Here is a 13,187-nt window from a genome sequence, read left to right on the forward strand (position 1 = left end):
AAGCAATACTTGATAATGTCCAAAGAACGTATGGTCGTGACCAATAATTAATAGAGATGTTTCATATAGGTAATGTCCTATCTGTATTTGGGTAAAATCTGATCCATATACATAAACATGATTTTAATTTACATATTTGTTTTTTTGGATCAAACAGGTTTCGTAAAAAAAAGTTGTATCGGTTTCTTCTTAGAATTTTCTGACGAACCCATATTCTTAAAAACTTAAAAATGTTGATTTTGATTACATAAAACCGGTGATTTTGCATCAATGGATGGATATTGTACAATCAAAATCAATTATTGAAGGATTAAAAAACCAATCCCATGTTCTCTAAAACTCGGAATTCCAAAAACTCAAAAATTTCGAATATACTATTTGGATCTGGCCATATTTTTGATGTCCATCGTTGCGCAAGTACCACTAAAGGAAACTGGTCATTAATTAGAGGTTAAATTCATTCATAGATTAAGAACAATGAAAGAGCATGAAGAACAACGAAGAACACTAAAGAACAATTTTTTATTTTGATTTTTTTATTTAATCTTATTTAGGATTTTATTTAAAAGTAATTTTAGTATAATATTTTCGAAAATAAAAAAAATATAATTTTAAAAAATCAAAAAATAATTTCTGAAAAATGGAAAAGAATTATTAATTAAAAAAAAAAAAGGTTTGACCATCTATTTAAGTAAAGGAAAAAGTGGCCAATTAAATTTTATTATAGTGGTGGTCAAAATGAGGAATGACCATATTAGAATTTTTTAATTAAGAAAGAGAAAAAAGACACAAATTTTAGTATAAAATCAGAATCTAACATCTAAAAACCCAGATAATTTTACACTTAGATATAAAACAAATCATTTAAACAATAAGTAAATCTGAGAAAAAAATCAGAAAAAAGCTGAGTTGTTGCGATTAGGAGATTCAGTTGATGGAGCCGCCGCTTAGGAGAGTCTACGTCGCCGCTGCCGGAGAGAGAGTGTGGTAGCGTTGGAGGAGCGTGTTACGTGGGCTGCTAGCAAAGAAGCCGTGGGGTTTTAAGGAGAGAAGGCAAGCTGTTGGCGGGCCGTGGTGCGGTGGGTTGCAATTAACGAAGGAGGGGAAGAGGATGAGAGGGAAGATCATGAGAAGGGAGAGGAGAAAGAGGACAAAAGAGAATTAGAGAAGTTGAAGAAATCTGAGAAAAGAAAGGGATTTGAGAGGAGAAAGGGAGGGGCGTGGCCGCGTAGGATTCAAGGGTTTTGTTGGTTGGGTATTTGGGCTTCTAAGGGTTATTGGGCTTTTGGGGTATTTAGGGTTAAATGGTTTGGGTGGTTATTTCGGATTTCGGATCGGATAATCGATCTGATATCCGACTTTTTTCGGATATTCGGATATCCAAAATTCGAAATTCCGATATCCGATATCTGATCCTATATCTGAATTTTCCAGATCGAATATCCGATTCGAAAATGTTTTCGGATCGGTTATCCAAAATTTTCGGATAAGATGTGGATCAGATCATTGAATTTTCGGATTATAAGATAGTTTTGCTCAGCCCTATATTGTGGAAGGCTAGTGTTTAAGCTAGACCATAAGAGAGAAAAAGACAATGATTTGGTATAAGAGAGGAAGATAGAATTATCTAGTGCCCCGAAACTAGTAAAATCAGCTTCGTATTTATAAAGAAAATATGAGGGTTGAGGTACAAAATCCTAGAATTGAAGCCCCTTCTCTCAAGGTTTAATAGGTCGTTGGGACTACTAACCTAAACCAAATTAGAAATTTATATACCAAAACTTACACTAAGCTAGTTAGTGGCAAGTATAAGGTCGAACCACGAAGAAACAAAGTATTGCACAATCAAGTGAAATCAAGAATTTATCGCTAGTAACAAGGAATGTTTTGATTTGTTTTGTGAATATCAATGATCAAATTAACTACTACAAAGATTAAAGCAAGCTATTTAAGAAGTTCAAAGTAGTAACACTAAAATAAGAAATGAAAAACTCGAATTGAGAGAAATATGATCAAAACACTACGGAGAGGGGGTTCTAATCATGATCAACTAAAACAACAACGATAATCAACATGGATTCATGCCAAGGATTTAAACTCTACTCAAATAACTCATTCCCATGCAATTACTCAAGTAAATTGATGAATTAGATCCAATCCAAACTAAATCATTCTCATGCATCTAGTTTAGAACATCAAACATTGGAATAAATGGTGCACATCAATAATTCAAACCAAATTAAACACAAATTCATCAAATCAAGGCCTAATCCAATCAATTATCAAAATTATCCTAATCAATCACGATTATCACCCCCTTCCCTAGCTAAACTCTAAGCTAGAGGGAAGAAGAGAGTTATTACATCTACTCTAAGCAAGCATTCAAACTTCATCAAACTAAACATGATTCCAAATCCAAGATAAAGCAATCAAACTTGGTTAATCAATGAATTAAAAGGGAAATCAATATTAAAAAGAACAATTAAACCAAATACCATAGTAGAGTAAGAGATTAATACCATACAAGCTGAATTAAGGAGGAAAACATGAAATTCATTGATTGAATTAAAGGAAACCTTGAAGAAATTTGATTACAAAGATGAAATTGAAGATTAAACTACTTTCTCTCTCTAGATTACCAATTGTTTCTTTCACTATATTAGGGCCAAAAACTAAATAATTCCTCTAATTACATCATTACGGGTATTTATACCCCCTATCATATTACCTTAAAATTAGTGTAAAAATGAAATAATAAAGCACGGAATACCCAAGGGTGCGGCCGCTTTAGAGGGTCTTGTTATTCGATTGAACCCGCGGGAGCGGCCGCTCCTCCTAAAAGGAGCAAGCGCTCCTAAGGATGGGAGCGGGTGCTCCACAAGCGAGGAGCGGCCGCTCCTCTATTCTGTAGGAAAAGTGTGAAATTTTCTCGGGAGGAGCGGGCGCTCCTATAAGGGTGAGCGAACGCTCTATCAAACTGATCTGGTTCTCATGAAATTCTTCATGCTCCACTCTTCTACTACTCCAAAGAATTCCAAGGTTCAAGCGAAGCTTCGGGTCGATTTATCACGAGTTTTCTACACAAGCTGAACAAACAATCATACACAAATGTAAGCAAAATAGTAAAGGGATAGAATGAGGGAGGAAAAGAGGAAGAAAACACCAAAAATCACATAAAATAAGCTATAGTCTACTAGGAGAGGGAAAGAAACCAAATTTCATCAAAACTAGGAGAATAAAAGGAAAAAGGAACAAGAAAGGGATTAAAGAGAGGGGAAAAAGAGTCATAAAAGTGGTCATAAAGACCACTTATCAAATTCCCCTAAGCTTGCCTCTTGCTTGTCCTTAAGAAAGACTAAAAAGAAAAAGAGAAAAAGCAAACATTACAAAGACTAACACAACATGGCAAGGCTTAAGAAACAACCAATCAAGTTTAGGGTGGAAAATGCTCCATTCGGACTCAAAAGAAAAAACAAGCACCAAAGAATGCTCACCTTTCTCAATCAAACGAGGGAAAACACGTACTAAGATGCTCATGGTTGAAAGTGACAAACCTAAGCTAAGCGTAGAGAACTAGTGATTTCATTCTCCGCCCTAGTCCCATCCAAAATGGTCCGCGTTCTCTCCACTAGCTTCAAATAACCCCCTAGTTAGCTCCACATGATTCCACGAAGGAACCGGAAAAAGATACATTAAGAGGAAATAAGGTCATCCCGACATCTTAACTATGCATACTCTCTCCATAGGGTTGAAATCCATCTCCCTCTACCAGTCTTTGACCTCACCCCTCTAAAGTCTAAGGGTCTTTACTAGGGTTGTAACGTAAGGCTAGGGGTCAAGGCGAGGCAAAAATTTGAAAATTTTTGTGATATTTTCTAAGTGAGGCAAAATAGGGGCCCTCTTTAAAAAACAAACTCAAGAAGTCACCAAACATCAAACAAAAATACCAATAATGCCATCTCCCCCAAGCTTATTCAACACCAACACACAATATATATAAAAACAAAGTAACGCTGCCCCCAAGCTTGAACAAAGCATTGTCCTCAATGCTTAAACTAGGGAAGAAAATGAAACCAATTAAAATATTTTTGTGTTTTTGTTTCCTCTCTTTTTTTTTTACTCTTATTTGGTGTCCTTGCCTTTTTTAACTATGAACGGCTTTTTCTTGAAACTTCATTTGATTTACTTGAATTGCCTCTTTTTTTCAAAACTTTTCTTGCATATTTTTTCTTACATATTCATATCAAGCTCAACTTTCAATACCTTACTTAAACCAATTATCAAAGTGCTTCTTGGTCATATACAACATGCTCAAAACTCAAAACTCACATGCCACATGCTTCACTAACTAAGAGGGTTGGTAAACAAAGGCCATTAGGTTTCTAATGAGGTTAAGACAAGAAAAGGAAAAGAGGGCTCAAATTGGTTGGCAAGTAAGGTGATGCAAAATAGAAAATCAAATTTGTAACTAAATAAAAAGAAAAATAAACAAAAATGAGAAAAGGTGCCCTTTTCCTTCCTTAAAGTTACATGGTCACGATCTCGGGAGTTAGAGGACAACACAATGATTAAGACATGCATAGCCAAGGATCCTAAAATGCCGCTCAACAAAAATGATGAAGGCTAGAACAAATTAAACCTCACAAGGGATGGAAAATAGCAAATACCAACTAGAGGGTTTCAAATCCACTAAAGGGAGCAACTCCAGCTTACCACTTTCCCGTGAACTAAGGGTTCAAATGTCCTCAAGAGTTCTTAAACTTGCTACCTTAGATTAAAATTTGTCTAACTCAACCATAAGCACTCTCAAACCGTGCATTCCATCATCAACTAAGAAGAAACAAGCATTCTAAGGTACATCATCAAAGCAATCAATTCCAAATGTATGAGCAAATTCTAAAACATAATCATTTCATATTGCGATAGTCATGCTTGTCACACAAAAAAGAAAAACAAAACAAAATAAGAAAGGAAGAAATCAAAAAGTTTCACAATCGAGGCATAAGGATCCAATTAATTCCCAATCGTCATATAAATGATCGTTAGATAACAACATCAACGATCCTAGGTTCCTTAGAACTAAATGCAAACATCCTCGAACCATTCAACTTCTTCCTAAACTAACCTAAATTAAACACTCAAAGAAAAGGGAAAAGAGTAAAAACAAGAAAGATCTCACCAGGAGGTTGACGAAAAGAAAACAAAGAGTAAAATAAATGCAACGCAAGTAAGTTTGCCCCAATGCTTCCAAAAGCAACCTATATACCAAGAACAAAATACACAAATCAAAAAGGGTAAAAGGAAAAATAAAATAAAAGGGGAAAAGTAGGGTTAGAAGTCCTCCGGGTTTCCTCCCGGGAAGCGCTTGTTTAGGGTCTCTAGCTTGACCCTTCACCTCTTTCAAGGTGGATCGAAGTATACTACCTTCTTCAACTTGGAAGTGGAAATATCATGCGTGCCCTCAATCTTGGGAAAGAATACATCTTGTATCATATCTCCATCATAAGGGAATTGTGGAGGTATTTCGGTGACCCAAACTTTCTCAACTTTCTTTTTCATCTTTTTATTGTTGTTGTTTGTTTTCTTCTTCTTTCTCCTCCGCATGCGCTTTTGAGAAGAGCCACTCCTTGGATTCTCCATCTTGAGAGGGGAAACCTCACCCTCTTCAAGAGAGTCTTCAAACAAGGATGAGATTCCTACCAAATGATCCTCATTCATCATAGACACCTTGGCTATCTTCTTTGATTTCTTGAAATGGGGCTTAGGATTCCCTTTCAATCCCGTCTCTCTTTTCTCAAGATCCTCCTCTTGAGGGGAACCTACCAAATCCACTCTACAAATCTTCTCTACCATGGGACTCTTAAATACCTTAGAAAATTCAAACACTATCTTTTCATCGGTAACTTCACAAGTTATAGTGTTGTTCTTGCAATTGATCACCGCTCTCAAGGTCTTAAGAGCCTCACGACCCAAGATCAAAGGTATCTTGTCATCTTCCTCCATATCCCTGACAACAAAATCACAAGGAATATAGATATGTCCTACTTGAATGGGAACATCCTCAAGCTCTCCACATGGCAACTTTACCGATCGGTCGGCAAGTTGAATCGTTTTCCTCGTAGGGATCATTTTAATATTGAGTTGTCGAGCAATGGACAATGGGATTAGGCTCACACTAGCCCCAAGATCGGTCAAGGCACCCTTTGCTTCCAAGTTCCCAATTTTAACCGGTAAGGTAAAGCTTTCGGGATCTTGTTGCTTCTTAGGAATCTTATGTTGCACTAGAGGACTAACTTGAAAAGGAAGAGTGACAATATCATCATTGATCTTCATTTTGATAGAAATAATTTCTTTGAGAAACTTCGCATAGGAGGGCATTTGTGTGACTGCTTTAAGGAAGGGAATATTAATATGTAGACCCTTCATTACCCTTAGAAACTTAACAAACTTCTCCTCCAACTTCCTTTCCGCTAACCTACGGGGAAAGGGAACCGGTCCATCGAGATTGCTCCAACTTCCTTCATCGAGATTCCTCACATGACTAAGGGGTGACAGTGTCTTCTTTTCGTTGAGCTTGTTTTCCTCAATGCCCTTTTCCATCTCAACTACTCCATCCTTAACCACCTCATCCTCACTTCTCTTCTCGTCACTAACCCTCTTCTTTGGATCATCATAGATAGTTCCCGACCTTAAGGTTATAGCTTTATAAGACTCAGTTTTATAGGTATGTGAAGGGTTAGGGTTTAGTTGACCGGGTAGAATCTCTTTCTCAACTACCGCTAACATCTCTTTCTTTGTTGTTGTGTAATTCCTTTGAGCCTCATCTAGAGTCTTACTTGCGTAGTAGATGACACATGATTTTCCTTCTTTCTTTTGACCAAGAACGACACCTACTGCAAAGTCACTAGCATCGCACATTAGCTCAAAAGGCAAGCTCCAATCCGGAGCTTGCACAACGGGAGAAGAAATTAGAGCTTCCTTGAGCTTACGAAACGCCTCAAGGCAAGCCTCATTGAAGTAAAAAACAACCTCTTTTTTGAGCAATTCGGTCAAAGGTTTGGCGATTGAAGAAAAATCTTTGATAAACCTCCGGTAAAAACCGGCATGCCCAAGAAAAGCCCGTACCCCCGTGATGGAAGTAGGAGGGGGCAACTTTTCAATCACCAAAACCTTAGCCGGATCAACCTCAATGCCATTTTTTTAAACCTTATGGCCGAGGACAATGCCCTCCTCGACCATAAAATGGAACTTTTCCCAATTTAAAATCAAACTCGTCTCTTGACACCTTTTCAAAACTTTTTCAAGGTTAAAAAGACTAGTGTCAAAAGACGAGCCACCAACACTAAAATCATCCATGAAAACCTCAATTTTTTTTTCAAGCATCTCAGAGAAAATGGAAGTCATGCATCTTTGAAAAGTAGAGGGAGCATTGCATAATCCGAATGGCATTCTTCGGTATGCAAATGTCCCATATGGACATGTGAAAGTAGTTTTCTCTTGATCACTTGGATGGATAGGGATTTGGAAAAATCCGGAATACCCATCCAAGAAACAAAAGAAAGCATGGTTAGAAAGCCTTTCAAGCATTTGGTCCATGAAAGGGAGAGGAAAATGATCTTTCTTGGTGTTTTTGTTCAATCTCCTATAATCAATGCACATTCTCCACCCGGTCACCGTACGGGTGGAGATTTCCTCTCCATTTTCATCCTTGATTATGGTCATCCCACCCTTCTTTGGAACTACATGAACCGGGCTAACCTATTTGCTATCGAAGATAGCATAGATGATGCCCGCCTCACGTAGTTTCAAAATTTCTTTCTTCACAACCTCTTGAAGGTTAGGGTTCAACCTTCTTTGAAGTTCAATGGAGGTGGAATGATCATCTTCAAGATGAATACGATGCATGCACAAAGAAGGGCTAATACCTTTGATATCATCAATGCTATACCCTATCACATCCCTATATTTTCTTAAAACATCAAGAATTTTTTCCAAATTAAGACCATCTAGGGTAGCATTGACAATAATAGGGTATTTTCCCTCCTTATCAAGAAAAGCATATTTCAAAGAAGGGGGAAGGGGCTTGAGTTCTACCTTGGGAGGAGGCTTAGAACTCTCCTCCAATTTCTCCTCCTTGGACTCAAGCTCGATCTCAACTTGTTGTTCAACTTCCTCCTTTGAGGATTCCTCCATTGCCATGACAAATTCTTTAGCCTCTTGAGAGTGGAACTCTTCTTTGCATGTAAGGGCTTCTATCATTGGATTTGGAGGCCTCATCACGACCCTCCCCAAGCGGTCTAGCTCTTCATTCACAACATCAACTCTATAGCATTTTTCATCCATGGGGGTTTTGAGCAACTTAGAAAATTCAAAGACAATCTTTTCATCGGCCACTTCACAAGTGATGGTGTTGTTCTTGCAATTGATGACCGCCCCCAAAGTTTTAAGAGCTTCACGTCCCAAAATCAAAGGAGTGTTAACATCCTCCTCCATATCCATCACTACGAAGTCACAAGGCACGTAGATGTGTCCCACTTAAATTGGAACATCCTCAAGCTCTCCACAAGGTAATTTCACCGATCGATCGGCCAATAGAATTGTCTTCCTTGTAGGAATCATCTCTATATTGAGTTTTTGAGCAATGGATAGAGGGATTAAACTAACACTTGCTCCAAGATCGGCTAAGGAGCCCCTAGCTTCCATGTTCCCAATTTTCACCGGCAAAGTGAAACTTCCCGGGTCTTTTTCCTTCTTGGGCATCTTATGTTGGACAAGAGCACTCACTTGATGTGGAAGGGTGATAAGCTCATCATTGAGCTTCCTCTTCTTGGTGAGAATATCCTTGAGGAACTTGGAGTAAGATGACATTTGTGTCACAACTTCAAGAAAAGGGAGGTTGATATGCAAATTCTTCATGACACTAAGAAATTTTGTGAACTTGTCATTCAACTTCCTAACCGCAAGCCGACCGGGAAAAGGAACCGGTCCATCAAGATTCCTAGCCTCACTAGGAATTGAAGTTGTCTTCTCATTGTCAAGCTTCTTATTCTCCGAACCTCCTTCTATCTCATCACCTTTTTCTTTCTCACCTCCCTTGTTTTTATTCACACTCTCCTCTCCTCCCTTCTTTTCCTCACTATCCCCTTCATTTGGTCCTTCATAGGAAATCCCCGACCTCAATGTGATCGCCTTGCATGTATCGAGTTTTGGATTGTGAGATGGGTTAGGTTGTGGTTGTCCGGGTAGAGTGGATGGTGAATTAAAAGGAGTTCTCTCGGCCAATTGAGCTAGTTGTGAGTCAACCATCTTGTTGTGAGCTCTTATCTGTTGCATTTGTTGCCCAAAAGATTGCATTTGCGCATGCATGGCTTGGAGGAGTTGAGTTTGAGTTAGCTCCTCTTGAGGTGCTTGTTCTTGATGATTTCTTTGAGGTGCTTGGGTTTGATTGTTGTATTGGTTGTTCCTTGGATAGCTTCCTCTTAGGTTTTGGGGTTGAAGTGGAGGTGGATTTTGATATTGAGGGTTGGAGTTATAAGAAGGTTGAGCTTGTTGGTTCCATTGTTGAGGTTGAGGTACAAACTCGGGTGGTGGTTGTCTCCAAGCTACTCCACCGCCGCTTCCTCTAAATCCCTCTTGCCTCGTGTTGTATGCCGCTACATGTTCGGGGCTTAAACCTCCACAATAGGATTTATCATGGTTCGTTCCTCCACAATTTTGACAAGAGAAAGAGTTAACTTGAGAAGAGCTTGCTCCACCACTTGAACTTGCATTCACACTCGTGTTCAACTTGGAAAGCCCTTTTGTTAGTTGATCAATTTGATGTTGTAATTGATCAACTTTCTCCAATTCGTAAATACCACCTCTCTTTGGAGCGTTTCTTCTTCGGCCCCCCAAGAGTAATTCTTTTCTACCTCTTCTATTGTGGCTTCAACTTGATTTTGAGGGATCTTGATTAATTGACCACCCGCCCCCGCATCCAAATTGGCTCTTGACATGGGCTCCAATCCGTCGTAGAAAAACCGCATGAGCAACCCTTGATTGTACTCATGGTGGGGACATGCTTGCACCAACTCTTTGAATCTATCCCATGCTTCACCAAGACTTTCATCGGCCTCTTGCTCAAATGATGCAATTTTCCTTCTCATTTCGGCGGTCTTCTCTTCGGAGATAACGCGCTTCAAGAACGCCTTTACAACCTCCCTCCATGTTGTGAGAGTGTTAGGCTTTACTTGATTTAGCCATTTCTTTGCTCGTTCGGTGAGAGATTGCTGGAAAAGGTGCATACGAATGTAGTCTTGACTCACTTCATTGGTTTGCATCATTGCGCACAGTTCAAGGAATCGGTCCAAATGTTCAATAGGGTCCTCACTTGCATTTCCGGAAAATTGCTCCGATTGGACCATTCGAGTATATTGTGGACGGATTGAGAAGTTGGTTTCCGTGACGGGTAGCAAAATCCCTCCCGTGAGCTCATAATCCTCCGGATTTCCATACTCACGAAACAAAACATCATTCTCTTGTCCCGCCATTGATTCGCATGGTGAACTTGAAGAGTAAGTATCACTCTCACTATCTACTATATAACCAAAACCTCTTCCCTCGTCTTGATAAAGCCTTCGGACTTGTCTCAAGGTTCGATTGATTTCGTGGTCAATTTGATGTGAGGGTGCTCCTTGAGACCTCCTAAGCATTCACCAAAGCTAAGCAAACAATTAGCAATGACAAGGATGATAAAATAAAAAAAAAAAAAAGAAAAGAAAGCAAAATGACTCAAACAAAAGCAATAATATTCGCTAAACAAGCTGTTTCCCCGGCAACAGCGCCAAAATTTGATCACGGGTTAAATAGGTCGTTATGCTACCACCCTAACCAAATTAATCATTTATAATACCTAAACCTACACTAAACTAGTTAGTAGCTGACAAGAGAATAAACGCGTCGTCAATTGTCTATCCCTAGATCAAATACAATTTATACAACCTAAACAAACCTAATACGAGTATAAGGCAAGCATAGGGGTCGAACCACAGAGAACGGATAAACACCACCAAATGTTATTGACAATTAAGCTAGTCCGGAATAGGAGATAAATAAACTAAAGTCTAAATATGCTAAAACAAGAAATAAAACATAAAGGGAAATGGTTTAGGAATAGCATTCACTTGAACATAAACAAAGGCATAGAAATTGAATTAATTATGAACTAAACATGCTCAAATATCGAAATAAAGGATCCAATCTAGCCGCCTTCCGGGGTCAATTGGCTTCTCCTAACATAGCCTCTATGCTTCCACATTAGAACCATATACTAGGAGGTACTATTAAATAACAATCGATAATAATGAACCTTAGCTAAGTCAACTTCCGTTCCTTGTTAGCAAAGATTCACCTTTAATCAACCAACAATGTGCGCTTGCAAGAAGATTGAAGAATATCAAGCATATAAAGACTTTAATCACAAATAAATCAATTCTAACCTAGAACATGCTCAAGATCCAACTACACCACAACCATCCCCTTAATGGGGAAATTACTCACTAATCATTATAACAACAAGATTAATCAACAAATAATCAAGAATCAACATGATTAACAAGCAATACCAACAACAAAAACAATAGTCAAGAGAAAGCAAATAAAATAGAGGAGAGAGAGTTTGAGATTCTCATTGATTGAAGATGAAAGTCTACAAACAAGATGGTCAATCTTCTTCTTCAAAATCCAAGCTCAACAATGGTGAAACCCTCACTTTCTCTCTCTAAACTACTCTAATCCTAAGCTAAACCTAGAGAGAGAATCTCTCCTAAAACAAGGGAAAAAAAAATCTAAAAGAATGAAGTTCTCTTCCGTACAAAACAAGCCCTGCAATATATAAAGAATCGCGCAAAAACGCTGAACAGGACCCGCTGTGCGCCCACGCAAGGATCTGTGCGCCCGCGCATTTGTGGGTTGCGCGGCTTGTGCTTGGGTGTGCGCGCCAGTGCGGCTGTATGCGCGCCCGCGCGGTGTGGGTGTGCGCCCGCGCACATGTCGCGCACATGCCGCGCAAAACTTTCTGCCTCGATTATGCAATTTCCCCAATTTTGCGCGGGTGTGCGCGCCCGCGCACCGTAGCTGCGTGCCTGCGCGGTGTGGGTGTGCGCCCGCGCACATGTCGCGCACAGGTCACGCAAAACTTTCTGCCTCGATTCTGCAATTTCGCCTATTTTGCGCGGGTTCTCACACGGCTGCGCGCCCGCACATTATTCGCGCCCTTGCACCTTGCTTTCTTCGATTCTTCTCTCATGCTTCCTTGGCTTCTTCTTTGCAATCCAAGACTACAAATACCTAAGCACAAACACCAAGGGAAGTAATAAGGTATAGGGAACGGTGCAAACACGCAATGAAGGCAAGCATTCAACAATATACGCGATTTCATTAAAAATACATCGAGACATGTATGCACGCATTATTTGAACAAAACAACTGCAGAACACCCTAAGACAAGCTAAAACAAGGCATAAACACTATCCTAGGAGTGACATAAAATGTCACTCATCAAATTCCCCCAAGCTAAACCTTTGCTCGTCCTCGAGCAAAGCTAGAGCAAAAGAGAACAAGACGAAATTATTGGAAGCAAAAGAAACAAAATAGAAACAAGGAGAAAGAATGTACACTAACTCACTAACGTAGGAATCACGGTTTTCTTTAGCTACAACAAGCCCCTAAAACCCCAAAGTCGCCTATGAGGACGAGTGAGGTCTCGTCAGGGTTTCCTAAGAGCTTAACCCACAACTCTTGACAAAAACCAAGGCAAGGCAACAAAAGGAAAAGAAAAAGAAACATGAAAAGAAAGAGCTAAACACAAGTTCATATATGGACAAGAGATAGGGACAAGTACTAGTAAATGCAAACCTTTCTAAATAGACAAATTTATGCACGTTCCAAGATGTCAATGGTTGATTGAAACATAAGACATGCTAAGCATAGAGAACTACTTAGGACTCAATCCACCCTAGCCCAACCAATCGGGCCACGTTCTCTCCACTACCTTCAAATCAACCCTTAAGCTAGCTTCTCAAGATTCCACGAAGGAACCGGAAAAAGATAAAGAAATGAAAAACTTTGAGAAGGTAATCCCGACGTCTCAACTATGCATACTCTTTCCATAGGTTTGAAGTCTATCTCCCTCCACCGTTCTTTTGACC

General features: G+C 39.3%; 1 non-coding gene across 1 annotated transcript; it reads left to right on the forward strand.

Moving 5' to 3' along the window:
- Positions 1-10,040: 10,040 nt before the first annotated feature.
- Positions 10,041-10,148, forward strand: LOC145590320 (small nucleolar RNA R71). The gene has a single exon (XR_014101948.1). It is a non-coding gene; the product is annotated as a small nucleolar RNA R71 (small nucleolar RNA).
- The last annotated feature ends 3,039 nt before the right edge of the window (positions 10,149-13,187 follow it).

Source organism: Chenopodium album, chromosome 17 (assembly GCF_948465745.1).
Source record: "Chenopodium album chromosome 17, dcCheAlbu1.1, whole genome shotgun sequence".
Taxonomy (NCBI): Eukaryota; Viridiplantae; Streptophyta; class Magnoliopsida; order Caryophyllales; family Amaranthaceae; genus Chenopodium; species Chenopodium album.